The sequence below is a fragment of the Apium graveolens genome, chromosome 6 (genome assembly GCF_009905375.1).
Source record: "Apium graveolens cultivar Ventura chromosome 6, ASM990537v1, whole genome shotgun sequence".
In the NCBI taxonomy this organism is placed as follows: Eukaryota; Viridiplantae; Streptophyta; class Magnoliopsida; order Apiales; family Apiaceae; genus Apium; species Apium graveolens.
This window is the reverse complement of record NC_133652.1, coordinates 250,022,902-250,036,653: the sequence shown is the minus strand read 5'-3', so window position 1 is coordinate 250,036,653 and position 13,752 is coordinate 250,022,902. Positions and strand designations below refer to the sequence as shown.

Genomic DNA, 13,752 nt, shown 5'->3' with positions numbered 1-13,752 from the left:
GTAGCTGTATCCACTTCCAAAACTCCTGCAACCTTACCCTGTGGAAATCTCTGGGTTGGATACTGATATTCATTAGCAGCCATCAGTTTAATTAAACCATAAGCTTCCTCATAGCTCTTTGCCCATAATGCTCCACCTGATGTTGCATCAAGCATGGGTCTAGACTGTGCTCCCAACCCATTATAAAAATAATTGATGATCATCCAATCAGGCATGCCATGATGAGGACACTTCCTAAGCATGTCCTTGTAGCGCTCCCAAGATTCACATAGAGTTTCTCCCGATTGCTGCGCAAATTGAATAAGAGCACTCCTGAGTGCAGTTGTCTTTGCCATAGGGAAGAATTTAGGAAGAAACTTCTGAGCAAGTTCCTCCCAAGTAGTGATAGAACCTGCCGGTAGAGAATGTAACCAGCACTTAGCTTTATCCCTTAAAGAGAATGGGAAAAGCCTCAGCTTTATAGCATTTTCAGAAACATTGTTGAACTTGAAGATGTCGCAGATCTCGATGAAATCCCTAATGTGCATATTTGGATCTTCCGTTGGCGAACCCCCAAACTGGACTAAATTTTGTACCATCTGAATTATGACAGGTTTGATCTAAAAGGTATTAGCTGCGATCGCTGGCCTGACAATGCTAGATTGAATGTTGTTGATCGTGGGTTGAGAAAAATCCATCAACGCTTTCGTTGGTGCTGCTGGATCTCCCATTGTAATGAGTACCTGAAACACAAATAAGTAAACCGTGAAAGTAAAAGAATTCGAGTCAATGAACTTTAACGACCACTGATTTCAAGCACATAAACTAAAAATTAACACCGAGTCCCCGGAAGCGGCGCCAAAAACTTGTTAGGGCGAAAACACGTGCTAAAATTACACGCAAGTATACGCATTCACAAGTAATATAGAATTCTTTCTCGTTCGTTCCCACAGAGACTGGTTTAGGTTAAGTTCAATCTATGCACTTATGCAACAATGATATGGCTATCGTTCAATGCTAAGATAAATAACCAATTGGGTTTTGATTAAACTAAGAGATTATACTAACTAACATTATCTAAGAGAATTGAGGTTGAATAACTAATATGATACAAACATGGGATTCTAACTTCATTACTACTTCATTCAAAGTCATTGTTCTTAACCTTAGCATGAAATGGTGATGATAACTAATCTAGATAACACGAAACTAATAAACGCCAACTTTCGTTACACGAATACCCTACTACTAGACATCCACAAAAGAGATAGAAGCTGAATATACACCAATTATGTTGAGACCCTATATGTCTATAGAATTTGATAACATAAAGGTTTAATGAACAAGTTATCTATCATGATTATATAAGGTAAGTAAGATGGTTAAAATTACCTACGAATCATGCATAACAATTATACATGAACCTATGCTAGCATGGGAAGTTCTAAACCTCTATATTCACTTTTGTTTCAATAGAGATTAACACGCTATCTTATATGTTAACTACGCACATAAGACGAATAAGCACAACCAATACTATGATATCAATCAATCACCACACACCAAAATATTTAACAAATTAACTATAGAAATCCATAAGTAAATCTGTTAGTTTTCCACGATAATGATTAGTTCATAACCGAACTCATCGTCACCGTGGGTTCCAATGAAAGCATGATAATAAACAACATAAGAGTACTAGGGTTCAAAGACAAATCAAAAACAAGCATTCAAGTATCAACTATACTAAAGAAAACAAAAGTCTTCTTCTCCATAGTCGTCTCGTGCTATCTAGGTCTTCTTATTGCTCTCTATTTGCTCCTTTTTGTTAAAAATATCTTGTTATTGATATATATAGGCTCCAGGATGACCAGGACTCTCAAAATCTTCAATTTCGACTAAAATCAGGATTTTGGTGCAGAAACAGGGCATGAACGCTCTACTTTCGGGCGCAGCCGCGCTGGAATAGTGATTTGTGGAGCGCGAGCGCGCTGGATCTGGCGCGGTCGCGCTGGCCTTCTGGAAATTTTCTGACAATTCTTCTTTTGGCCGTATCTTGAGTTCTGCTCGTCAGAATTAGGCATTTCAACTGCCCACGCGAAGCTAACGATATTCTCTACAACTTGAGAATGTCCTAGGATTCCAATTCTTAGCTATTTTAGCATATTTCCTTGAAAAGTTCCTTTCTTCATTTAATTGATTCCTGAAATGTAATAACACAAAAACATATCACAAATACCAACAACTTGAGTCCAAAACACTAACTTAAGCTTGTAGTAAAGCGTTCCAAGTAGATATAAAAACCACTTATCACATTCTTCTCCAACTTTTCTCTCAACACAACTTCTATTTCACTTGCACACTTTATCTTGTTCTTCAAATATTCATTTTCTTGCTTGACAGTTTCAAGCTCAACAAGCTACAGTTCTAATTCTTGTTTCTCAATTTTAAGCTTCTCATTTAACTTTGACAGCCTACTCACTTCCTCAGTAGCTGCCCCCATACTTGTGTCTATATAAAACATCTCTATACTCATCTTTTCAACAGTTTCCTTATATTGACGAGCATCTAAATCAGTAGTAGTTAGAGTTGGTACCTCTGATTTTGAAGTGGATGATTCTTTATGCTCAAGAGCTATGAGAGCATAATTTCCAAATTCTTCTTTGTCTTCATCCTCATTCGAGTCATCCCAACTTTTTCCTTCAGCAATATAAGCTTTGCCTTGTTACTTCTTTAAGAGAGCTTCATACTTGGCTTCCAACTCCAGATAGGCTTTATCCTTTTTCACCTTATTTGGCTTCCTGTACTCAGTAGCAAAGTGGCCCAATTCATCATAATTGAAACACCTTATCTTTGATTTGTCAACAAATTCAGTTTTGTAACCTCCTTTGCTAGCTGATTTAAACTGAGCTTTTGACTTCCAGTTGTTGCTGTTGGAGGACTGTCCCTTGTTCTTAAAAAACTTTGGCTTTTTGACCCTGATGTTAAAGAATTTTCTAGCCAGGTAAGCCATAGATTGGTCCATTTCATCCAGCTCATCAATGGTATAATACTCATCTTCCTCTAGCTCCAAAATAACTTTCTTTTGAGGTCCTTTGCTCTTTTACTCCACAGCATGAATGACTGGAGCCTTTGCATCTTGTTCGTCTTCACTTGCTTCACTATCATTGACAACTAAGGCACTGGATCCATCAATCACATGTCCTTGGTTTTCCATTAATGATTTTCAATGTAACATTTCAAGTTCATATGTCTTCAAGATCCCATACAGCACCTCTAGTGTCATTCTGCTCAAATCTCTTCCTTCTCTTATGGCTAATATCTTCTGCTCAAGGTGGTTAGGAAGAGCTAACAAGAACTTTAGGTTAACCTCTTTAGCTTCATAATATTTATCATGAAGTTGCAAGTCATTTATCAGTTTGTTGAATCTCTCAAAAACTTCAGTTATTCCTTCCCTAGGCTTGGCCATAAAACCCTCATATTGAGACACTAGTATCCTCCTTTGATTAGACCTTACTTCCTCTATAACCTCACACAAGATCTCAATCTTCTCCCAGATTTGCGTGGCTGTATAACAATTGACAATATTATTGTACATAACATTATCAAGTGACTCTGTCAGAATTAGTTGTAGGCCACTATCTAGAGAGACTTTCTCATTTTCAGTTTCAGTGTATTTTGAAGGTTCCTTAGGAGCATAATGAGCTGGGATGACCATGTCTCCATTTATAGATTCCTCAACATTTTTCATAGGAGTAAAAGGGTCATTCTTAAGAATCTGGATATACAATGGGTTGATCATCCTTATAAACATCATCATCTTCTTTTTTCATAATGTGTAGTTGGCTCTATCAAATGCTGGTATCTTGATGCTACTTAACTTTTGTGCACTCATACTTCCAAGATCTTTATTTGTTTTATTTCATATTTTGCTCTAATACCACTTGTTAGCTATTGAGTGTAAAATACCAGGGGGTGAATGTGTTTTCTTGATTTTTAGCCTTTTAAACAGTTTGGATGTTGGTGAACAAAGCAGTTTCTAATTTGCATAGATATTGTGTTAGACAGAAACAAAACAACAAGAACAATATTTCAAATCTTACTTAATTTGTATTAATTAAGTTTGTCTTGCTACAAATTATGGGTTCTTAAAAATATAAGAACTCAGCTTCTTTCTTGAGAGAATACAAGAAAATTTAGATATGTTTATTACAACCTATAACAAAGGACCAGTATTTACTTTATAGATTCGTAAATATTGGTTTACACAACATGCAATAAAATGTACTAAACCCTTTTCTAAGCAATCCCTGAATATTTCTATTTTAGGCTTAGTAAATCTTTGCATAATCTTGTAAGTTTGTGACTATCCTTTGTCAGTTAATCTTGGCCCTTGATCTTGTATTCTTTCAGCTGCTTTGTGAATAGATCGTTTGTTGATTAATAATCTTGAATATTTAACTTGTCTGCCTTCTGTATTTGAGAGTCATATCGAGATCTCCAGTTTGTTCTATAGTGGAGTGACATCTCGATAAGTATAATGACTTATCGAGATCTCTGAGTTCTTTATAGGTATAATTGACTTATCGAGATTTCTAGATACTTGCATGGGAAATGACTTGTTGATATGTCTGAGATCTCTACATGTAGAATTGACTTGTCGATATCTCTGAGATCTCTAATGAGAAATTGACTTGTCGATATCTCCAATCTTCACATCTTCATTTGACTTGTCGATATCTCCGAGTTCTCTACGTGCAAAAATGAATTGTCGATATCTCCAATCTTCACATCTTCATTTGACTTGTCGATATCTCTGAGACTTCTCTATAAGCCATTTTGGACTTCTCGATAAGTCATTCTGGAGTTCTCAGATGACTTCTCGATATGACTTGATCTGTGACTTATCAATATCTTGACTTGGAACATTTTTCATAAAATAATTTCATTCAACTCCAAGCTTCTACACTTTTCTCCGAGGCATGATTATGGCTTGATCTTCTTCCAGAGTTTATTCCTTAGCTTGAATATGTTTACAGAAAAATACATCAGTCTAATCTTCTAACCTTTTTACAGACTCAAGCAATACAATACAAAATACAGAATTATTTATCAAACAACTAAATCTCACGGTTGTCAATGTGACTTAATCTTGTTATTGTATAGGTATGTCTTGCACAACAGTGTGACAGATGGGGCTCCGTGAATTTTCTTGGACTTGGTTATTACACTAAATGTCGGCTTTATGAAATGCTAATTATTTATAAAACAATTATATTAATTATGGATGAATTGATGATAAGTGGTTTTATTATGATAGACTCTCATGTGTCCTCTGGGAAAATGCGTAGAGATCCAAACATAAGAAACGTCAGAATCTTTTTAAAAATTTAGAAGCTACAGAGGTATGGGTAATTTATGAATTAAATTTTCCCGCTGGTTTTCAGGGTTTTATTCGTATAAGTTTGGAGAGGTTTTTTTGACAATAGAGAAAAATTGCATTTTCTTACATTTTACTTGACAGAAGGGATATTATATTTTTTTGAGTAGACGTGGTTTTAGTGATTAATACTATGTTATGGATTTCAGGAATAACATAGAAGGTTATCCTTCCATTGACATATTTATAAAGGAAGTTATTTCAGGTATATACATATCTTTTTCCCATTCCACTGTATTTACATAAAGTTTGATTATTTTTCATCTAATTTTTGTCCATTAGAAGTAAAAAGAAATATGTACAGGGATGAGAATAACACCCCAATAGAGACAAGCCTCTAGACTAAAGCATTAAAGACTCAATAAAATGTAGGAATTCTATGTCCAGTTTAATAATACTGGAGACTTAGCACTATCGACCATAAAACATTTTGAAGAAAGTAACATGTATTTGCAAAGCTAGGACAATAGGCATCAATTTTCCTATCCCCATTGTGATAATTTTTGTTTCTTGTTGACGGAGGAATTTGGTATTAACAAAGTTTGAGGTTCATCGCCGGAATCAAGATCTACGATGGTGGTTCTTCGCCTGAAAAGTGAGCAGAGTGTGGTGGTTGTGATGAATTGGGGGCTGAGATTGCTTAGGGTTGGTGATGGCTCCTTAAGGTTCTCACTTCCGACCCCTTACAATTTGCCTACGTATCCCTATTATAGGGAATCAAGCCCACGTAGTTCTTGGAGAACAAGAAATCTAATGGGCTTAGACTTTTTATTCCCAGGCCCGGTCCAGAATCCTTCTTCCGCTAGTTTTAGGAATGTCCAACTATGAGACCCAACCGCGAAGGCCCAAGGGTCGTTTGTAATCGCAGGACTTCACGGATAATGCATCTCCCTGCGCAAGGATAACATTCCACTACAGCTATCTACCTTTAATTACGAACGCAGGTATAGCCACAGTTCACCCCAAATGCCAGACATTTCCCTGTCCCCCGAATGAGGATAACCCACCAGATAGCAGGACAGGTGATCCCAAGCTCTTGGGTGCAAAGTACAGTATGACTCCAAAGTTCTCCAACGAGGACACCCATTGAATACAAGAACGGAGTTCCCAAAGCACACACCAAAGTTAACCCCGCATCCCTAACGAGGATACCCGTTGAATACAGGAGGAGGTCTTCAATCATCAGGCATACCCCTGGAGGCCTTCAAGCTTTTCACGGACATCCCCCTCCTTGACCGACTCAAGGAGGGAATTCTTCAAAGAGTACCTAAAACAAATATGTTAGTTCCATAATCATCCATTGCTCCTTCCATGTTTGCCTTATCCTGAACTTGTCCTTATTTTCCCTGTCCTAGATGAGGACAAGCCCAACTATCCAAATGAATCCAAAAGTATGCATCTTCCTAGGCTAGGACGCGTCCTCACCCTGTGTAATGCACATATTTTCCCTTGTATTGTAATCCAAACACATAGATAATCCATATCCTACATTTCATTTAATGAGAGCGCGTCCAACCCTAGGGCGCGTCCTCACTCTACGGAGTGCACCCACTGCATCTTACTTTCAAATGACTCATATTACTCACTTCACCCAATATTGGGCGCATCCTACCCCTAGGGCGCGTCCTCCCCTTGTGCGTTGCAGCCCAAACCCTAATTCTTCATCCTTTTGCCCCAATTCAATTCCAATTGACCCGTATTTGACCCGAGATGATCCAATACCAAATTTTGGCTATAACAACTACCCCCCGAATTCCATATAAAGTTGGAAACAAAATTGGAATTCTAATATCTAAATCCAAGCAAAATTTTGTGTCATCCTCCACTCGTATGAGCATGCATCTTCTGCATCTTCCTCTATGAGGGCGTATTCTTAATTAAGGTCGCGTCTTCTGAATCTTATCCTCCTTATTGACCATGACGGCGCACTTTCACTCTTTGCCGCATTCACAATTATCATTGACATTTCCTCCCGCCTTCACATATGAATACCCCTTCTCTTCTTGATAACTTTAACCTTGGTTTGTCTAGAGAGGTTTACCACTTATGTACCATATCTCTAAGCTTATATTAGCTAACTCGGCATAAGAAATAAGAGAATTTGTACAAAAGTGTGCACCTCACATACCTTGGAAAATCACAATCCGTTAACAAAAGTTTGAGGGTTCTCTAACTTTTTCATCCCAATATTGGTCTCCCATGAGCGCGCCTTAAACTGAAAGGGTCATCATATGAGGGCGCACTCTAAGGAAAGCGCGACCAGAATACAACACTAGCTCTTTAATCTTCAAGTAATACATGATCTTTGATGCAAGGATGACGTGCTTTGTTGGTGAGAGTGATCCTTCCATCAACAACACAGTACCATTCCATATTTGATTTCTTACTCCTTGTCAAATCATAACTCTAAATCGCTGATCTCGTCTTTTCCATAAATAGTGTGATTCTTTTATTTAACTTAAAGTAAAAACCTTTACGATCTTCTACAATCATATATTTTTAGAGGGCACGCCCTTTATAGTGGCGGCGTCTTCCTCAAATAAAATTATTTGTGAATTAGAGGGCGCGTCCTCTTTACGAGGTATGTCTTCCTCAATAAAGGTAATCATCCTTGGAGGGAGCTTCCTCTGTAAGAGGCGTGTCTACCTCGACAAGGGTATTCATTCTTGAAGGGCGCGTCCTCTATAAGAGGAGCATCTACCTCGACAAGGCTATTCATCCTTGGAGGGCGTGTCTTCTATCAGAGACGCATCCACCTCGACAAGGAAAATCATCCTTGGAGGGCGCGTCCTCTGTCAGAGACGCATCCACCTTGACAAGGGAAATTATCCTTGGAGGGCGTGTCCTCTATCAGAGACGCATCCACCTCGATAAGGGAAATCATCCTTGGAGGGCGCATCCTCTGTCAGAGACGCATCCACCTCGACAAGGAAAATCATCCTTAGAGGGCGCGTCCTCTGTCAGAGATGCATCCAACTCGACAAGGGAAATCATCCTTGGAGGGCGCGTCATCTGTCAGAGACACATCCACCTCGATAAGGGAAATCATCCTTGGAGGGCGTGTCCTCTTTCAGAGACGCATCCACCTCGACAAAGGAAATCATCCTTGGAGGGCGCGTTCTCTGTCAGAGATGCATCCACCTCGACAAGGGTATTCATTCTTGGAGGGCGCGTCCTCTGTAAGAGGAGCATCTACCTCGACAAGGGGAATCATCCTTGGAGGGCGCGTCCTCTGTAAGAGGACCATCTACCTCGATAAGGTTATTCATCCTTGGAGGGAGCGTCCTCTATAAGAGACGCATCCACCTCGACAAGGGTTATCATCCTTGGAGGGTGCATCCTCTGTCATAGACGCATCCACCTCGACAAGGAAAATCATTCTTGGAGGGCGCGTCCTCTGTCAGAGACGCATCCACCTCGATAGGGGAAATCATCCTTGGAGGGCATGTCCTCTGTCAGAGAAGCATCTACCTCGACAAGGCGAATCATCCTTGGAGGGCGCGTCCTTTGTAAGAGGAGCATCTACCTCGACAAGGGGAATCATCCTTGGAGGGCGCGTCATCTGTAAGAGGAGCATCTACCTCGACAAGGTTATTCATTCTTGGAGGGCGCGTCCTCTATAAGAGACGCATCCACCTCGACAAGGGAAATCATCCTTGGAGGGCGCGTCCTCTATCAGAGACGCATCCACCTTGACAAGGGAAATCATCCTTGGAGGGCGTATCCTCTGTCAGAGACACATCCACCTCGACAAGGAAAATAATCCTTGGAGGGCATATCCTCTGTCAGAGACGCATCCACCTCGACAAAGGAAATCATCCTTGAAGGGAGCGTCCTCTGTCAGAGACGCATCCACCTCGACAAGGGTATTCATCCTTGGAGGGCGCGTCCTCTGTAAGAGGAGCATCTACTCGACAAGGGGATTCATCCTTGGAGGGCGCGTCCTCTGTAAGAGGAGCATCTACCTCGACAAGGGGAATCATCCTTGGAGGGCGTGTCCTCTGTAAGAGGAGCATATACCTCGACAAGGGTCTTCTACAGAATTAAAGATCAATATTTTTAGAAGGCTTTTATCTTCAACAAAGCTCAAGGGATGCAGAAATTATCTTTTGTTGAAACATCTCTCAACGAGGCATCTCACGCGAAGTGGTATCTGATAAAGGGCATCTCACCCTCAGAGACATTTTCTTGAGTTGAGCATTTTCTTAAACATGGATGTTTTCCTGACCTTGAGCATCTCTATAATTTTTAGGAAAAGCCATATATCTTACTCATGTGGCAATACGTAACACCATAGAACTAATAAGAGGTGACCTACCCCCCGAGCATGCACCTGGTCAAAAATACTTTGTAGCCTCATCTTCCTCATTTGTTTCTAATACAACTCCCATATTTTCTTTTTGCTAAAGACAACCAGATGACCTTGATAATCATATCGAAAGAAGAAGCCTTAATATATGAGCCAGATATGCTCAGGGCGCGTCCTGAAAACTCACTCAGATTATTGAGGATGTGAGGGCGCGTTCCCGGAAATTAAACTTTCGACATACTAGGAAGATCCATATCTATAATGTCGAGGAAGATAACATGGGTATTTCAATGAAGGCGCCCCTTGAGAGAGATAGCATTGGAGAGTTACTTATAACTGTTGAGGATATAACATTACATACTTAGATGGAGGAGCTCATTCATTTCATGGGGCCTCACCTTGACAATCAAGGGGTGCGTCCTAGGATTCATGGTACCTCTACTCTGATAGATTCTTTTCTCTTGAAGTTCCAATATTAAGATTCTCCTTGTAGTCAATAAAGTTCACCTCACCATTAATATTATTTTGAGGGCGCGCCTTAATGAAAGGGCGCGTCTTGAAAGATGAGGAAGTGGTTCCAGCCGAGCCATTCTTGAAGCAGTGACTATAACTCATATGATCATCAAGGCATATTCATTGAAAACTTCCATAGGCTTTCTCTTGTAGGGGCGCGCCCTGGGAGGGCAATTCTCCACTGAATATTTCACATGCAGAGGGCGCGTGTAATAACCCCAATTTTTGGGAAATTTTTGAAACCCTTATGAATAGTGTTTTTGCTGAATGAGAAAACTTTTCATGCCACACTATGTAGGGGTTCTGATATGGATATTCTGAGATTTTATTAGTACTTTATATGGGATATAAGTGTATGTAAAGATCGTCAGAATCCAAATCCGAACACTTTGATTTTTCCCGGAAATACACTAGATACGGAAAGATTTGAGAAAAAGGTAACAGGATAAAAAGGATTTAAATTAAAGGATTATAGGAGAGGATCATAAAAGGAATATAATATATTGAGAAAGGTTAAGGGAACCTAAGTAATAAGATCCCGGGTATGATCCCTCAAACGATAAACGAAAACGAAAGTTAAGCGAACCGTATAACAGATCAGCGGTCATTAGGCAAACGATTAGGAAGTTAATCAAAGGGATTAGTGGGAATGATGTCATCCAACCAATAGAAAGAGGACAAGGAAGGGAGGATGACATCATGAGGATGACACAAGCATGACATGGGGAGGAAGGAGATGTGGTGACTTTTTAACCACACAAAACCAAGGGCAACTAGGTAATTCACTAAAGCAAACAACAAAAATCAACCAACCAAAAGCAAATCAAGCCAAAACACAAAAATCTCTCTTCTTCTTCTTCAAGCTCTCGGGTGCATTTCTTAAAATTTGAAGATCCAAGCTCCACCACTTACTATTTAGCAAGGTAATTATCTAAGCTTCCCCATGGATAGTTACATACTTCCTATAAGTTTAAGCTTCTAATTCCAAGCCAATCTTTTTCTATAAATCATGAAAGAAGATGGTGAATAGTGTTTTCAAGAACTAAAATTTGTGTTCTTGAAGTTTTGTTTAGATTAAGCTTGGATAAGGGCTTTAAAGGTGATTCCAAGCCATTCTCTTGATTCTCCACTCTCCAAGGAAGGTATAAACTACAAACCCTAGCTTTAGTTTTGATTAATTAGGATTGAATGTGTTTGATATAGCATATGTTAAGCATGATGCTTGATTGGTTGAAGTTTGGTTGAGTTTGTAGAGATTAGTTGGTTTTGTTGCATTGTTGGAGTTGTAAATCTTGGTAATTAGTTAAAGAACCTAAGTAAAGCTTTGAGTTCATGTGAGGAATAAGTATAAATGGTTAATGTGGATTTGTTGGGGCTGTTATGATGTGGTTTGGAGGGATATTGGTTGTATGATTGATTTGGGGTTGATTTGTGGTTGGTATTGAATGGTTTAAAATTGGGAAAACGCGTAAACATAGCCGTCGTAACGTCCGATTTTCTTTAGACTGTTTTTGTGCATAACATTAGGACCCGAGAACCCCCTGCTAGTTTATGACCACTGCCATGTTTAGATAGCTCATGTTACGAGCTTCGTTTTGATATGTAGTTCGTTCGATTCCGATGCACGGTTTAGGAGAAACGACCGTTTCAAGTAACGGCGTTTCGCGAACGAAACTTTTCCCCTCGCCTTACTTTGAAACATAGGTTAAAGACCAAAAAGGGTTAATTAATGTATGAAACATTTATGGTAAGTGTGTAAGGCAGTTAGTAAGACACTCGCGAAGGAATCGCCTTAAAACTCGTAAAGGTTAAATTATTAAAAATGGTGGAGCCGAGGGTACCCGAGTGACTTAAGCGAATCAGTGAGCGCAAAACAAGCGTTAGAGTCTAAGTTAGTTAAAGTATAGATTTACAAGTGACTTTGGTTTAATTCCAACTTACTTGTTGTTTATAGGTTACCAGACTCGTCCCGAGCCATTCGTAACCCCAGTCGCTCAGGCAAGTTTTCTACCCGTTATACTGTTGTTGTGATGAATATGTGTATATGCATGATCTTGCGATAAATGCATCTTGGTTATTAGCAAATTCTTGCGTTATATTGTAGCATGTGATATGGTATATATGCATGCCTGTTTCATATTCTTGAAATATATATCTGTTGGTTCAGTTGATAATACCTATGCTAGAGAATAGCGGTAACTTGCATATACCCTTAGTATAGGGACCCAAAGGTGAAAATATTTTCTAAAACCGGGAGTCGAGGATCCCGAGTAGATTTTGTATATATGGGTATGGATATATATATATATATATATATATATATATATATATGGTCATAGTTTTCAAAACTATTAATCGAATAAGGTTTATTCGATAACTTTAACTTTATTTTATTAAATGAATATTATTTTGAATATTCATTCGAGGACTTATGACTCCTTTTATTTATTTATCTGAATATTATTTGAATATTCATTCGAGGGCTTATGACTCTTTTATATTATTTATTGAATATTATTTGAATATTCATTCGAGGGCTTATGACTCAGTTTATATTATTTAATGAATATTATTTGAATATTCATTTGAGGATCTATGACTCCGATTATTTGCTGAAATATATTCTTTATTTTATTAAAGAATAAGGTGTTAATAATCAAACTTATTTTCGATTATTCAAATAAAGATAATACTTTCATATAAGTATATCTTTGGTTATTTAATACTCGTTTCAAGTATAAGTTTTAATACTTCTACTTCAATTATTTTTATAAAGATTATTCTTTATGGGAATATTACCTAAATAATAATATTCAGTCATTTTCTAAATATTCTGGGGACTGATTTACTTCATTAAATCAGCTTTACTCCAAACACTCTTTAAAGTGTTTTCGAGTCTTCAAAACGATTTTTAAAAGTTAGAACGGATCCTAAAACTCATTTTTATATTTAAGATCTTCCTTTTTAAGGGGATTTAAATACTCGCTCAAAACCTGGGGAATCCGGCTCTGTGGTGTGTTTTATATTCGCAACGACGTTGCAGTTTTGGTAAATGAATTGATTACTTGCCCAATGTTCGGGAAGTAAGCCCATCTAATTGAGTCGGCATAAGCGACAGGCCGGGGTACGGTCTATGAAAGTGTAAGTGGCTGGGTGGCAGTCCATCAACGCGTGAGGGGCCGGGTAACGGTCTAGCGCGAGGTCCTAATGCGGCCAGGGTGATGACCGGTGAGGAATTCATCCATCTACAGTAGAAAAGGTTACTTATTGGTATCTTTGCCTGATCAGCAAGATATCTGGTTTATGCCAAAATTCTTTTCCTTCCAAATTCATTGGATATTGCAACTCTGTTCATACTTTACATGACAGAGGTTTTCAGGAAATGTATGGGAGATATATATGAATATATTTATATATCAGGACTTAATGAAGTATCTCGTAACTTCATTATTTATAATGATATTCAAAGATTGAATCTATTCAAATCTTGTCTTGTAGTCTCATCTATGTG

The 13,752-nt window shown here is 38.6% G+C and overlaps 1 non-coding gene across 1 annotated transcript; it reads left to right on the top strand.

The window, feature by feature from the left end:
* Nucleotides 1-213: 213 nt before the first annotated feature.
* LOC141670181 (small nucleolar RNA R71) lies at nt 214-320 on the top strand. The gene has a single exon (XR_012554423.1). It is a non-coding gene; the product is annotated as a small nucleolar RNA R71 (small nucleolar RNA).
* The last annotated feature ends 13,432 nt before the right edge of the window (nt 321-13,752 follow it).